The sequence below is a fragment of the Podarcis melisellensis genome, assembly GCF_964234715.1.
Source record: "Podarcis melisellensis genome assembly, chromosome: 6".
NCBI lineage: Eukaryota > Metazoa > Chordata > Lepidosauria > Squamata > Lacertidae > Podarcis > Podarcis melisellensis.
Window position 1 is genome coordinate 60,443,293 of NC_138538.1, and position 14,761 is coordinate 60,458,053.

Below are 14,761 nucleotides of genomic sequence, written 5' to 3' on the forward strand. Positions count from 1 at the left end.
GAGACTTTGTCAGCATCAGGTTTGCTGTTTAGTTCAGGATTTTTCTCTAGATGCATAAATTTATTATTCATTTGCCTTCGTAATCTTGGTGTCATAGATTCCAATTCTATTCTGTTATTTACAGAGAAGCCTAAATATGTCTACTCAGAAATAATAAACCCCATTGAGCTCAATGGGACTTATTCACAGGTAAGTGTATAGGATTGCAGCCATAGCCTGGAAATTTATATATAATTACTGTACTTGGAAGTACGGTAAGTCCTTATTGAACGGAATGGCACCTACTTTTGAGCAGATATGCATCAGGGTGCTTTGTTAATTTGTGTTTTAATTATGAGCTTCCAAAGCAGTCTGTTGAGGTCGCAATTAAAATTAAAAATCTTATCTCAATGTAGGGGAAACCTTAGACAATTTGGAGGAAGATTATGTAGCAACTACAATTTAATCCTGAATCTCCTGATCACAATAGTTATGGTGATGCTAAGTGGTTTCTTTGAAGAAACCAGAGCAATCCCTCTCAATGCCATCAAAAACAAGATAAAGTTAGAGCATCTAAAACTGGCCCTCCAGAAATCTTCGTTTCTGACATCACACAGTCATAAGATTCAAAACCTTTTCCTCATATAAAGATGCAGGGGTTGGAATGTGGAACTCCAAGACTTCAAAAGATGTTCACCATCCCTGTGTCTCTCTGAAGTCAGTTTTGTGCATTGAAATAATAACCAAGCAGCTTACAATTTAAAAAAAGACATTACCACATACTAAACAACAATTTAAAAATGCATCATTAAAAGAGAGCAACAATAGAAAGACATCAGTAGTAAACTATCAAGAGGCAGCGGTACTAAAACTTCATCACAAGCATCATAAAACAGGCTACTGATTAAAAGCTAGCCTAAATTTTCAAAAGTGTTACCATCCATTAAAAGATGGGAAGAGAGGAGTCCTGTTCAGAGATTATCATTAAGTGTTATGAAAACACATGAGAAGGATAACAGAGATAAGCACACTAGCTTTACCCTACCAATCATTTTTTTCCCATCACACTCAACTCATCAGACTCCTACCCTCATGGAAACTCTCCATATGGTTTAGAACCCTGATTTTCCAGGGTTCTGAACCATGGGGAGAGCCTCCACCAGTACAGACTATCTGCTGAACACCTTTACCCTCCTTGAGTTAAGTTCAATGTGAACAACTATGTATGCAGGCTACCTCACCACTGCACCCCCTCACATGTTTTCATCACACTTAATGCCTGATGAATGGAGCCCGGTGAATCTTCACTGGAAAGAAGTGGTATGATTGTGGTACAACCACCGAAAAAGCCCCGTCTCTCGCTTCCATCTGCAAGATCTTACATATGAACAGACTAGAGAGCAGGGCCTCACAGGCCTATCTCAAGATTGGGCAGGTTTGTATGGGAGTAGGGAGTTTCAGGTGGTAATTCTCTACCAAATGTTACAGTTTGCTGCATTTCACCAAAAGGTACTTTGAAATTCAACCACCACCAAAGAGTACAGTTTTCCGCAAAACTGTGAATCTTGTAATACATCTTGACCAGGCAAGATTACAGCCCCATCTGTTTGAGGTGAGTCTACTATCATCATATCTGCCTTGTCTGGTTTAAACTTTGATTTGTTAGTTCTTAATTCAGCCTACAACTGTGTTCATGAAATCCTCTTATGCTCCTGGATTTGGTGAGATGTCAATGTCTACTAAAGGATTACAGCAGGGCAGGAGAATCTGTGGTCCTCTAGATGCTTTTGGACCCAAGCTACCACCAAGGCTGGCCAGCACAGATAATTGTCAAGGATTACAGGAACTGTCCTCTAGCAACAACTAGAGGGTTATAGGTTCCCCATCACTGATATACACTGTTGATTCTGAAGTCCTACTGACTTCAGTGAGATATACTTTCAGGGAAATGGGCACCTTAGGACAACTTTTCCCAACCTGGTGCCCTCCATATGGTTTGGACTACAACTCCCACCATCCCTGAACATTAGCTATGCTGGCTGTGGCTGGTGGGAGTTGTAGTTTTGCCCAAATATCCTCTGCCTTTACTTGATTATTTCCTCTCTCGTAATCATGCTGCTGCCCTTATTTTAAGTAGCATCTTCTTGTTCAGTAAACCAACGTGGATATATTTATTATTCTAAACTCTGTTTATTAAAGAAGCAAAGGCACATTCACCATTACATCTAGTCTGTACAATTTGGCCTAATCTCAGGAAGTGATTAAAGCTTTTGGGTACAGAATTTGGCTGGAGCATTAAAAGGGGTGGGGAAGAATAAGTTGCAATCCTTTACTTGCTTACCTGGGAGTAAGTCTCATTGAACTCAGCGTAGCTTACTTCTGAGTAGACTTCTAGAAGAGTAGAATCATAGAGTTGGAAGAGACCCTGAGAATCATCTAGTCCAGGCATAGGCAAACTCGGCCCTCCAGATGTTTTGAGACTACAATTCCCATCATCCCTGACCACTGGTCCTGTTAGCTAGGGATGATGAGAATTGTGGTCTGAAAACATCTGGAGGGCTGAGTTTGCCTATGCTATCTAGTCCAACCCCCTACACCGCAGGCAAATGCAGCTGTCCTACATGGGGATTGAACCTGCAACCTTGGTGTTATCAGCACCATGCTCTAACCAAGTGAGCTATCCAAGCTGAGGGTTGAATCCAACAAAGTCATTCTCAGACATGCTTAACTTAAATCCATTGGTTTCAATAGGTGTACAGAGAGTATGTGTACATGCTTCTCTCTCACTTGAATACATCTTCTACATACATATTATAGTAGCATGAAAAAGCTTCCCCCTTTGCTGATTTGCACAAAACTGCCTTAACAGAAGCACTGTTTCTGAGAATCACCATTTTCACTATGTAGGTTTTATTAGTAACTCACCTCCTCTTCTGTCATTTATGATAAATAATGTTTATCGACGTTCGTTTCCATCAGCGAAGCAAAGTGTCAAACAGCCCATCAGTATTTGCCCATTTTCTTTGCCCGTTTCACGTGATGTGCTTTTTATGTTACATGCCTGATTAAAAATTTAAACATTGTCACCATCAGTGTTAAAATATCCTGCCAGCGTATCTCTAATTATGCTTATTCTGTCTGCTCCAAGCAGGGACTGACATTTCTGGGGCAGGATCTGGCTGGCAATCAGCTGCACAGCAACTATCCAAAAGCCGCTTCTTTAAAAAAAGAAGAGATTCTTGCTTTTACAAAATCTTAGTCAACATATTGAATAGTAGCAATGCTGTGGAAACATGGACTTCTGCTATTGTCAATTGAGGGGCAACAGGGCTTTCCTTTGTGTACTACTGACACTTAAGAACATAATAAATTCTTCTGGGATCAGATCAATCTCCATTTAGCTAATATTCTGTTTCCAGCGTCAGGAAGTCAAATGCCTCCAGAAGGGGTCATAAGCAAGGCTCAAAGAAGTAATCCAACTTCTAGTATTCAAAGGTATACTTGTTCTACGCCTGGAGGCTCCATGTAGGTTTACCAATGGCTAATTGGCCATTACAGCTATCTTCCTTAGACATCTATAATGTCAGATTGCAAGGAGCATGTTAATCCACACCAGGAAAATAATTTTATTGATTTACTACTATTATTTCTTAAATTCGTATACCGCCCTTCATCCGTAGATCTCAGGGCAGTTCACAGCATAGAAACAGAAAATAAAAACACCAAGTACATAATAAAAACAAGAACAAGAACATAGCAAACCCATAACACCCCCTCCCACAAACACATGGAAAAGGACATTGAATGTTAATCAGCCAAAGGCCTGGTTGAAGAAGTAAGTTTTTGCCTGGCGCCTAAAGATGTACAATGAAGGCACCCAGAGAGCCCCCCTGGGGAGAGAATTCCACAAGAACCAGTGCCGAAAAGAATAGGGAAGTATCTCTGAAAGTTGCCAGAGCCATATGACTTCCAATTTGGACCACATCCAGTCCATCTATGGAAAGGTTTTCTCTCGTACCTCCTTATTGGGCAGGTAATTGAACCAAGGTAGCTGCAATAACTTTTAAGACAGTAATCTTTAAAGCTATATCACCTACATTGGTTCAGTTAATTGCCCAATAGAAAACGGGATTGATTTCCAGTAGAAAAAAATAAGAAATTGCCCATGCCTCTCCATGTTATTCAAATGGATCCACAAGGGTAAAGAAAGGATTTGGGAGTCATAAAGGCTGAATTCCAAAATATTAAGTCTAATATCTTAAAAACATTCAACTCATTAAGCTCAGTGGCTGGTACTGCCCTCTGAGTAAATATGCGTATTTACTTGCTCTGTATTTGACTCAGCATTCCAGTTCTTAGAGCAGAAGTGGGGGACATGTGTCCCTCCAGATGTTGTTGGCATCCAGATGTTCTCACAACAACCTCACGCTCTCCCAGAATGGTCAATGATGTTGGGAGCTGCAGTCCCATAATATTTGGAGAGGCACAGATTCCCCCCTCCCAACTGTTGACGACAGACAAAGATGACCATCGTTAAAAGCAAATTATTTCTGTAGCAGTGCTACAAAATGTTAGTTCAACGGAGACAGCAAGGAGGGAGTCAAGATACAGAGTATGTGACTGATGCTAAGGGATACTCTGTTTATGCCATTCAGGTTTTGTTTTTTTGTAAATCATTCCAACGGCTCATCCATGTGAAAACCGTAATTCTGTCAAGGTCAGGGAGTCACAGAAATTTCCTGAAAAATCACTTTCATTTCAGCAGGTAAATAAAGACTCGTTCTTCACAGCATCCTAAGTAGGCATACCCTAGAACAGTTAAATTATGAATACAGCACATATGTTCCATATCATATCATTTACGGCACACTTTAGCATAGAAAGAATGCTTAGGAGAGAATGGTGGAATCATTCACTAAATGCATTTCAATAACGTAATTTAGTTCATTAAAGTCACCCCATTTACAGTAAATCAAGATCATCATCGGCATTGCAGACAGTATACAGTTGTTTGTTTGAATAGTTAAGCTAGGCAAGTCAATTTCTTCTGAAGGTCAAGGACGCCGTTGTTTCCATTTTCTGTTATAAAAAAGATACAGCCTGTATCATAAGATAATAGAGTATCATCTCAACATAATCAAACAACACCCCCCTTTCCCAACCCCTGGTTGGTTATGTAATAAAACTGTCACTGTAAAATATATTTAAATATTAAAAACTATTTGCATAAAACATTTCTCCAACAGAGCTTCTCTCTCTCTTTTTTTGCAACAAAGTGCACAAACTAGTAACTTTGAAAGGATTTGTTTCTGCAATTTCACACTCCATAGTAAGGATGCAGATTGCTTCTTATTTTTACAACCAATTGCTTGGCCCACATAAATGTTGTTATAAAAAGGATATTTTCTTTTCCTTTGTAAGATGTTCATTCTATGATTTTTTATTTTCTGTACCCACCTCTTATTCACACAACAACCTTGTGAGGAAGACAGAGACAGGTCATGGCTGGCTAAGGTTGTACTTGTGATTTGCAGCTGACTGGGGAAGTGGACTCAGGTTTCCCTACTTCTAGAATAGCGCTCTAAATACTAAACTACTAAATACTAAACTACACTGGGGCAGGAGGTTGTTCCGCACTTAAAATCACTTCCACTGCTTCTATTTACTGAGAAAGGGAGAATTTCATATGAATAATTTGAAATTGTTGTCGTCGTCCCCGTCCCCGTCCCCCCATGGAGCAAATAGCCCCTCACCCTGTACCACTCACTGTCATAATTTGAACTGCACACCTCACCTTCCCTGCTATTTATTTTTCTTTCAAAGACATGATATAGATCCTCATCATGGATCTTCAACATCATGTCAAACATTCTCCTAGGTCAAAGGGGATTTAAGACACAATTCTTCAACAACGATTTCCTTGGCCTAGTTTTTCCCAACCGATAGCTTGATATTCACCAGTAACTTGTAGATAGGAAAGTTGTTCAATGAAGGTTCACACATTACACAGAAACGCAAGTGGATTGAGGAAAAGGCAGAGTCATGGATTTTACTCGTGTGGAGAACCATGAATCCCGGTGGTCTCTGGAATGCCCAGATTTCACTGCAGCTGAGAAAAGAGGAGTAAGAAATTCATCATGTAAATAAAGTGGAAGCACACACAAAGAATCTCTCACACCAAGGTGCAGTGGCAAATAATAAGAGCATAGGTAAAGTGTGATATAAATCACCCAAAGTTTCTCAGCACCCTGGAAGTATGAGATTCTCATTTCAATCTTTCTCATTTTTATTAGTACTCAGTGACATTATGCTTTCCCCCAGTATTTTAACTAGTTAAATCATGCCTTTATAACAAATCTTCACTTCATATCCTAAGATACAGAACTGTACTATATGCACAGAACTGAAGATGTCAATAATTTTTAAAGCAGTTTTTGTTGCCCAATATTTTTTTAAAAAAACTCTTACTTTCTTGGATAGTTTTCAAACAATATGGGATGGCGACTGGGACATTTTAGCCTTTGGGGCACCCCCCCCCCATCCTGGTTCCTGCAGAGGGTCATCCATTTAAGTTCAGACAAGGGCATTAGTCATTCTCTGATCAGAACAGCTATTGGCACCATTATTTAGCACCTCTTTACTGGGGCTGAATTTATTTCTCCTCAGTAGATAAACACCTCACCCCTGCTAATTAGTGACTCCACACGATATCCCTGAATAAAGTCAAAAAGGGAAGCTTGGCTTTTAACATTTTGTTCAGTCACGGACATATGATTAGTCTAAGGAGACTAACAGTCTTTCAGCCTCAATCTCTCATTTTATAAAAGCTGAGCAATAATTTATTCCCTCACAGATTATTTTGAAGAGACAGGTTATAATTCACTTTAGACATCATGCATGTTGATATTAGAAATGATGAATAATATTTAATTTGCACCTGAAACAACCAGACAGTATTTCCAAGCTTTTTATATCAGTATGTATTGTGTCCAAACTTTCTTCCAGTGGAGATGGGTAGGATTTGCTCCTTTTAAATACATTGTCTGGTGAGTATTTTAGTGTGGATGTTGTTTCTTGCTGTTTTCATATGCCTTTAATGTCTTTGTTCCTTTGTTTTTCCTGTGGAAGTCACTTAGAAGCATTTGAGTGCAAAAAAGTGACTGATAAATAAATATCCCTCCACAGAATAAACTTGACTAACAGGGATGCAAAAAGGCCACACTTCCTGAAATCTGCCCACCCGCCTGCTTTCACAAAGCGGAGGTGAAGGGAGCCATTTGCATTCAAAATGAGCCAGGCTGTTGCCCCCAGAGCAGTGTACCAGACACTAACACCACTGAGGACCTGCTAATCGGTTGCTCTTTTCACACATCATTGAGGCTTAGTAGTCAGGAACTGGTAGGCTTCAACAGTTGCAGAGCAGAGCCCAGCACTGGTTTACTCATGCTAATGATATCTCAGAGATGTCCGCAGAGAGAGAGAGAGAGAGAGAGAGAGAGAGATGTCCGCTCCACTCTAAGGATGTTGTTTCTGTTGAGACCACACAGCAGCCTCAAAGCACCATCCAAAAGGATAAAATCTACCCTGCCAATTGTGAATACCATGACTCTAGCCCTTTACTAAATGGTCTCCTTTACTAGGCAGGTAATTATGGTGCTGGAAGAGACTCTTGAGAGTCCCATGGACTGCAAGAAGATCAAACCTATCCATTCTGAAGGAAATCAGCCCTGAGTGCTCACTGGAAGGACAGATCCTGAAGCTGAGGCTCCAATACTTTGGCCACCTCATGAGAAGAGAAGACTCCCTGGAAAAGAACCTGATGTTGGGAAAGATTGAGGGCACAAGGAGAAGGGGACCACAGAGGACGAGATGGTTGGACAGTGTTCTCGAAGCTACAAACATGAGTCTGACCAAACTGCAGGAGGCAGTGGAAGACAGGAGTGCCTGGCATGCTCTGGTCCAGGGGGTCACGAAGAGTCAGACACGACTAAACAACAATAAAACAGTATTGTTGGGCTTAAAAACACAATCCTCTGAAAAGTTGGTCTGCTCAAGGTTCACTGGGTTGCATTCAACTACCTTTCACCCAGAGAAGTCCCACTGATATTAATGAATCTTAGTTATGGCTATTGATTTCAGCTCTGGGTAGAAGTTAGTTGAATACAACCTCCACTGAAATTACACCTGGAGTAAGAATAATGCCCACAGTTCCCACAAGTGACTGACGTTATTCGTGCTGGCTTTTGGTTGGAAGGGATAAGGGTACACTGGAAAATATGAAGTTGCCTAATGCTGCATCAGAACATTAGCCTAGCAAGCTCTGTACTGTCTGCACTTAGTAGCAACAGCTCTGAGGCAGGACATTTTCCCAGCCCTACTGGGAGATGCCAGAGATTGCCAGAGACCTACATTGGCTCCCAGTATGCTTCCAAGCACAATTCAAGGTGTTGGCGCTGACCTTTAAAGCCCTAAATGGCCTCGGCTCAGTATACCTGAAGGAGCATCTCCACCCCCATTGTCCAACCCAGACACTGAGGTCCAGCGCCGAGGGCCTTCTGGGAGTTCCCTCACTGCAAGAAGTGAAGCTGCAGGGAACCAGGCAGAGGGCCTTCTCGGTAGTGGCGCTCTCCCTGTGGAACACCCTCCCTTCAGATGTCAAGGAAATAAACAACTATCTGACTTTTAGAAGACATCTGAAGGCAGCCTTGTTTAGGGAAGTTTTTAATGTTTGATGTTGTTGCTTTTTTATTATTGTTATTGGTGTTCTGTTGCAAGCCACCCACAGTGGCTGGGGAAACCCAACCAGATGGGCGGGATATAAATAAAATATTATTATTATTATTATTATTATTATTATTATTAAACCTGCAACCTTCTGCATCTACCACTGAGGTACAGTCCATGTACTGTGCTGCCCTTGCAGTAGTTGACTATATGTCCAGTCTAACACAAGTCAAGATTTGCCTCTACATCCTTTCTATACATCTGAATAACTGATCCTTACACAAAACATATTGTGCATTTATTGTCCTTCTTAGATGTATATCTGTTACTAATCAAAAGCATTGGACCTATGGTTTAGACAAAATAATGCCCAGGCCCTAAAAGTCACTTATTTTAAAATTATGCAGGCTGAGACTACTGACTTCAAAACCTGGCCCTGCAACCTGGGTGCACACTTCTTGGCATGGCTATGAACTCGCCACACATCACCCTTATTTTGCTGTGGTACATATAGAGCGGACATGATAAGAGTTGTTGGAAGTGCAAACAAGGTCAACATTGTAAGGTGCTTTAGCAAATGAAAGTACTCACCTGAAGTATTAAAAGAAATAATTGTGACAATTGTTTTCCATGATTGTTTTAAAAATGGGAAGTTAGAGAATGAGAAACTTGCCAGGCAGCAGGGCTATTGAAGAGAACACTGACAGCAGGAAACACACGTGAGACCAATAAGCTTCCCCATCTTCCAGGGCATTGGGGGAGAGAAGCTCTGGGCATGCACAAAGGCCACAGATGGCAGCTAAATCTCTTTGTAATAGGCACTCTGGCCACAGCTGTCCCAGGAGTGACAGCTTGCAAGGAAATGGTCCTGGTAGAGATGATCCTGGCCACTGATGAAATCCTGGCAGTGCACACCAAGGCAGAAATGCCAACGTTTCTGAAAGGCTGGATTGTTTGCTGGTGGCAGGAATGGGGGGTTAGCACCACAAAAGATTAGACTGGAGTGTAACTGAGGCTCCACATGCCTTGCAGGATTCCAAGACCAACAGCCTACAGCTCCTTGTAGGAAAAGCAAAAAGAAGAGGTAGAAGTGAGCTTCCGCCTGACATGGCGCTCAGTCAACACAGCCCATTGCCTAGAATTCACTCATCAGACTAAGCAAATCCCAGCATTCTAGTAGACCAAAGGTCAGTGATGTGGGTCAGTCTCGAGTTCTATCACTTGACACGAGCTCAGGTCAGGTTCTCTATGGTATAAAACAGGAGCAGAGGAGCTATAGACCTCCAGCTCCCATCATCCTTCACTATGAGCCATACTGGCTGAGACTGATGGGATCTGGAGTCTATCAACATCTAGAGGGTCACATCACACTGGGCATAAAGTGGTGGGTGGGAATAGACATAGTGGAGATAAGTGTCCATGTGAAATTGCAGTGATTTCAGTTCTACCTACTTGCAGTGCAAGTCTGAAGGGGTTCTGAGCAAAGAGCCCCATAGTGGATCTCCCCGTTCTATCAGCGGGCACTGGAAGGCTTACCAGATGATGATGGTGAGCATTGGAGGCAAAGGTGGCAGTGCTCCAAACAACAGCTGATGGGCGGATCTAGATGCTATTTAAATTTCCCACAATGCCCCACAGCAGCAGCTTTGTGAGAAGCCACCTAGACTGGCCTACTAGTGTTACTCAGAGTGCCAGGATGAGGGGGGAAATGTTTACAGCAGGACTCACAACAAGTACCAGTAGTAGGCCCTGCCAGGCCTCTGGAGCTCCAGCAGTTGCCTAAGGATGGCAGGTGCTGATGTTGACCTGGCCTGCTTGCGTGCATAACCCTATGGTTTCACAAAAATGCTGTCCCATGGATATATATTCCCTAAACTCCTACCCACCTGTATCCTAGGCTTGCTTAAGCTTTTGTCTTTCTGTGTCTCTGTTCTTTAGACCTCTCCACCATAGGTGCCACCTTCCTGTGTCCTGGGTGCCCAAGCACTCACAAAATTCCCCATGAAGGGGCTGGGTACCCTTAAATTTTGGTGCCTGAGCCATGCATTCTGCATGGCACCCACGGCCCTGGGCACCCATGGTCACGGGGTCAAGTTGGCACTCCTGCTCCACACCATGCCCAGTTCCTTACTTTTTGGATGGCTGAATTGTGCCTGGATTCAGGTGTTACCAAGAAGTTCGACCTTTAAACTTGGTGTTTCATGATGCAGATCTCTCAGGTGAAAATATGGGATAAGCTTGCGGCCAAGCCTGACATTGCATTTACTATACTTACTTTTCGGATCCTGGTCTTGTAATGGCTATGGATAACTCAGTCATCTGTACCACTAATTGGATAGACTAGATTAAATTAGATTATTAGATTAGATTAGATTAGATTAGATTAGATACTAGGTGTGTTAATAGGACACTGATATTTTGTTACAATGTCCATAGAGACAAGTAAGATACTACCCCAGAAGTCTGTTTACAATCTGGAAATTTTACCATTCTGTTATATGTAGCAAGGGTAGAGGATGTTGTGCTTGGGTGGTAGTCATAGATTGCTCTCTGTGGTGGATACACTGTGAATCATCACCCAAACGAATGTTTAATAAAGCAATAAACCTGTTCAAGAAATCAATTAACTGTACTGCAAGGTTATGCTTTGAGTCTGTCTATACCATGGGAAAGGAACCTAGCCATTAGGTTTATATGCAATGTGGATAGCTGTGCCGCATAAAAAATTAAGCAATTAGTGATCTTAATTCTCAAAAAGAACTGCCTGCTACTGTATATTACTACAGCTTTTGCTCAATTAAAATAGTTCACAGTCAGCAAAAACAATTTCTGCTCTGTAATGACATAATGAAATAATTATATGCAAAGGAGGACTTCTGATCTTTTTAATTATTCTATTCTTCATTTTTAAAGGGGCTATTTGAAAACGCACTCTTATAATTGATTGCTATAAATCAGTCAAACGCATTCTAAGGATCATAAATATTCTAACTTTTAAAAGACAAAGAAATGCTAAATATTCAATGAAATCCTTCAACATTCAGAAAATTTAATCTAGGGTAAAAGGATAGAGTGCTCTTTTGAAAGTAAAAAGTAAATTTGTTGTCCTGTGAAAAATGAAATATCTTGAATGTCAGTAACAGAAATGGAATTAACAAGAGATCTTTTTATTGTTTTTTAAGGTCATTAGGCTGTGAATTCTATAATTATGGAAATTGTCAGTCCAGTTCTGTAGAATGTTTGCTCCCATCCATAAGGTATTGGAATGTTCAATCATTCTCTCTCGTGGGAAAGTTAGGTCATAACTGCAAGTGTACCAGCAAAATTGAATTAAGCAAAGAGATTTCATTAGTATTTATAGCCAGAAGGCATCTGTAAAAGTACAGGGCAAAGAAGTTATGTGGAAGTCAAAGGAGAGAAAAAATGGGTTTCTAGTGACAAAGGCAAATCTGAAAGAGATATAAGTGTATAATGAATAAAGGCTATTGAACGCTGTTCTGAAGAAGGAGTTGCAAAGATGTCAAATATTGATTTTTCTCGGGTATGCCTTTGGACTACATATGTAATTGTTTGGATTTGCTGTCTTCATGATACAACAATATTTGTTGGCGAAGGTTAAAAAGCAGGGTGGGAAACAACCCAAAAGTCAGGAACGTGCTGGAGAATAACCACAATATTTTTCACAGGAATTATTTCAGGAAAGGAAGGTAGTTCCTTTTTGCTGCAATTAACTATTTCTAGAATAACATAAAAACTTTTTTTTTTCTTTTTAGTGAAATACCATATGATATCTAATAGTATGGTGGCAGCTGTTGTATGGCCTTGATATTGAAGAACACTGACTTTATTGATTGTAAATGTCAATTCACACACCACAGATTCCCTGGGGGAGGGGGGCATTGTAGCATGTACGTGCCCCCCCAAAAAATCTTACATGTTTTTTTCCCAACAGGATAACTGTAGGGACATACAAAATACAGTATTTAATGCCTGTTTGTATATCAGATATCATGGATGGATGTAGTCACCTTGGGATAGTTTATTCAGTATTACAGTCTATTACGCAGACATTGGGTGGGATCAAGCTAACTGGCCCCACCAGCACAAGCCCATGAAAGGACTTCCACTAGTACAACAGGGCTTATTCCCTCCCTCTGCATATCCCCACACCACTCACACTGCCCCCAGTCCTCCCCTGCTTGGTGGGGCCAGAGACAAAACCAGGAAGAACTTTCTGGCACGTCCACTCCCCTTCCCTGGGGGGGGGGTGTTGCAGACTGGCATCCGGGACCCCCCAGTGACCCAGATTGGGGGCAGAGGGATGCCGCCCATGTCACTGAGACTCCCTGCTGCGTCATGCCACCGCCCCCCCCAGCCAACCAAGCAGGGCATCCAGGGGGCATAGCCACAGGACATTTAAACTGTGGCGTGACCAGGGGGCGGCCTCCTTTTCGCCTCCTTGCCAGATTGCCTTTGTGCTGGGAGGGGAGGTTGTAGCCTCCGCCTGCCCCTCCTCGACAAGGGTATCCTGTTAAAGGGATACAGGGGGGTGTATTCTTTCCAAAGCCTGAGCGTGGGCTACGTCCATGCCATGACCCCACCTGGGACCCTGGGGGTGCCCCGATTTGATGTACAGTGGTACCTCAGGTTAAGTACTTAATTCGTTCCGGAGGTCCATTCTTAACCTGAAACTGTTCTTCACCTGAAGCACCACTTTAGCTAATGGGGCCTCCCACTGCTGCCACGCCGCCGAAGCACGATTTCTGTTCTCATCCTGAAGCAAAGTTCTTAACCCGAGGTAATATTTCTGGGTTAGCGGAGTCTGTAACCTGAAGCGTATGTAACCTGAAGCGTATGTAACCCGAGGTACCACTCTATATCATAGGGCCACCCTACCGGTGGTTTACCCTTAGAAGACTCCCTTCAGATGGGCAGGAGTCAGGATATAGTCTGGTTCACCCAATGCCAAACCACTCACATCTGTAACTAATAAAGTTGTGGCCTATTTTTGCCCATTAAGCTAAATCATCCGTGTCCATGTGTGTTTATTATATAAGGGAACTACAGGGCCCGGGGCCTTGTCATGCAATGAGAGCTGTTCAACAGTGGAACAGATTCGCACAAGAGGTAGAAGACTTTTCATCCTTGGAGGCTTTTAAGCAGAGGTTGGATGGCCACCTTTCATGTATGTTCTAGTTGAGATTCCTGTACTGAAAGGGGTCAGACTAGATGACTTCCAGCTCTACAATTCTACGATTCCATGTTTCTATGATTAAACAGTTCTGCTTGCCTGGTGGAAGGTTCTGACCTCTCTTCCTCCCACAATCTGTTCCGGGGTTTCTTTCACAACCTGCCGGCTAATTTGGGGTGGTGTGGGAGCATGCAGGGGGGAAGTGGGAGAAGCCCCGTAGTGCTAGCGGAAGTCCTTGCGTCAGAATGCCATCACTAAAATACAATTTATCTGTCGCCACTTCCCAACCAAAGCCTCCATTACCGTTGTGAGGGATCCAGGGTCTGTGGCTTGCACAAGTTCCACAGTTCCATGGGCAGCTATTGGACGGTGTGTCACTAATGACAGGTGACACAACCCTCTCTACTTGCCATCTGTTGCACTTTGTGCCCTTCTCAGCATTGGTAACTGAGCAATTCCTATCATACTATTAAGGCATTGAAGAGAATAACACACACACACACACCCAAAAATATTCACCCACTACAAAAGGCCTCCAACACATCATGTACTTTGTCCTTTTCTTTTATCTTTAAAGATTTTATAATCCCCCTGTATGGCATTTTAGTGCTCCTCAGGATGCTTTTCAGACCAAACTATACATTTCACATAGTTCTGTGGTTTTGGTTGTTTATGAGGATGAGGATGACAACGATGATTGCAATTTATTACCCACCCTTCACTCTAAAGTCCCATGGTAGGTTACCAAAACCAGAACACAACATTCATATTAAAGCACAGTGCTGAACAATATTTTTAAAAGGAGTTTAAAAAAACTCACAATTACAAAAAAAACCACAAAGTAGGTCCTAAAAATATACATCTCAA

General features: G+C 42.0%; 1 long non-coding RNA gene across 2 annotated transcripts; it reads right to left on the reverse strand.

Annotated features, from left to right (window-relative positions):
* Positions 1-3,671: 3,671 nt before the first annotated feature.
* On the reverse strand, positions 3,672-11,044 carry LOC309373311. 2 transcript variants are annotated; one of them, XR_014169967.1, is made up of 4 exons: positions 10,979-11,044; positions 9,295-9,762; positions 5,774-6,088; positions 3,672-5,058 (listed from the first exon to the last, which is right to left on the reverse strand). It is a non-coding gene; the product is annotated as an uncharacterized lncRNA (long non-coding RNA). The 2 variants fall into 2 exon arrangements; XR_014169968.1 differs by lacking the exon at positions 3,672-5,058 and having other exon boundaries at positions 5,731-6,088.
* Positions 11,045-14,761: the final 3,717 nt, after the last annotated feature.